This window comes from Haliotis rufescens, unplaced genomic scaffold (genome assembly GCF_023055435.1).
Source record: "Haliotis rufescens isolate VD_foot unplaced genomic scaffold, xgHalRufe1.0.p SCAF_44, whole genome shotgun sequence".
Taxonomy (NCBI): Eukaryota; Metazoa; Mollusca; class Gastropoda; order Lepetellida; family Haliotidae; genus Haliotis; species Haliotis rufescens.
Genome location: NW_025964157.1, coordinates 2,658,171 through 2,659,976, shown reverse-complemented (window position 1 = coordinate 2,659,976; position 1,806 = coordinate 2,658,171).

The following is a 1,806-nucleotide window of genomic DNA, read 5'->3' as shown; positions in this document are numbered from 1 at the left end:
GTTATATTTCCACTCTGTGAACTAAGTGGGGTACATGGAATGTTTAAGTCTGACTTGGGTGTTGGTATATTGTGGCACAAATAGGGTGTTGCCCTTTCTTTAGCTGTAATAGGGAAAACACAACACGAACATGCTCATATGCAAAATGACTTGATGGCATTATCAATTGTACAACTACAACTTTGCTGAGGATGAAGATTTGATGATATAACAAAACATCCAACAAATAAAGTGTGTTTTGTGTTTGCTGTTTAACGATGACTCAGAATATTCGAGCTATATGAGGGAAGTTTGTAAATAATCGAGTCTGGACCAGACAGTCCAGTGATTGACATCCTGAACATTTATCTACTCAACTGGGATAAGATGTCATGCGGACCTTGTTACTGTAACATGAACACGTGCCGCTAATAATACAACTAGTGTGTGATAAGCAACATAACGCCTTGTCTTATGACATTTTTATTGGAGTTGTAAATCATATTTTAAGGAAAGGAGCGTGAGAAACGTATTGACAGGTCATACTTTCAGAAAGGGAGGAGCTAGTTGGGTGTTTGAAATAGGGTTTACCGGGCGGCAGATCCAAGATTTTAGATTCAGGAGGAGTAATGTATATCGTCGTTATATTCAAAGATATACCTAACGCAAGCTATTGGCAATGGAAGCATTTGGAGCTTCTCTGCCGAAGGATTAGATTCCTGTTAATATTCGGCGTTGGTACCTTTTATAGATGGGCTTCTTTCCTATGGATATGTTATCATATTCCAATGGGTATGAAAAAGGCGACTAATGGGATCGGGTGGTCAGGCTCGCTGACTTGGTTCGTTGTTGTTGAATAAGCCCTGGGATGTTGAGAGATTTCAATATTTGTTCGTGAAACTTCTTCCCGCAGTACATTAACACGCGCGTTGGTCTTACACAATGTGTGATGCAGCTGTGTGTTTATTAAACTGAGGATCTCTTCAACGGGTGATCTGGCAAGTAATAAAGATCAGTTCGCACTCATGAGGTCAACCTTTGCGAGGAAACTGCCTAGGGTGATCAACTTTTAGTGTCCCTCAAGTCCGCAAGACATCATCTGCAACACAGATATCAACTCAGCCAGAGTTCCTGCACATTCTTCCACTGAACTGTACACAATCAGTCTCTATGTGGGCTATAAAGCCTCACGTTATACCGCACTTGCGTTAGGCAACACACTGCCGAACTGAAGGTTTGAAATATCTAAGGGCTCTTTGCTGCAGCAAAAGGTAGCTTTTTATGCTACAAGTATAGGTAGTACAGCACAACACTGATCATGGTTACTTGGGTGCAGTCGTATTGATCTGAACCACCCTTGAAATCAACCTTTGCAAGGAAACTACCTTGGTGATCCACTTTTTACTGTCCCTTAAGTCCAAGTATGAGCATTCACATAATTCATACCTTTTCCCGCGGAAACTCTCATCGTGGATAAGTCTGATCTTGTTGTCAGTCTTCGGGATAGCAACAAACACACTAGCAACTCTAGGTTTAGATGTGGCAATCCTAAATTCCCTAACATTAATTCTTCCTTTATCTGCAGTTCTGTTTGCTTCCGGTTTTAACATGCCGACCTATGATTCTTAGTTTCTCTGTACTCCTGTCATAGACCAGTATATCTCCCCATACGTATTTCGAAGCAAGGTGACTGACATCTAGCATGTATTTCAGACAGTCCAGTATTCCAGATATATCCACTCCTTTGTCAGTAATCATCTTTCAAGACGCCTATACTGGCGTATGTCCACATCTCTAAAGTGAAGTTATCACCGTCCCCTTTTGAAC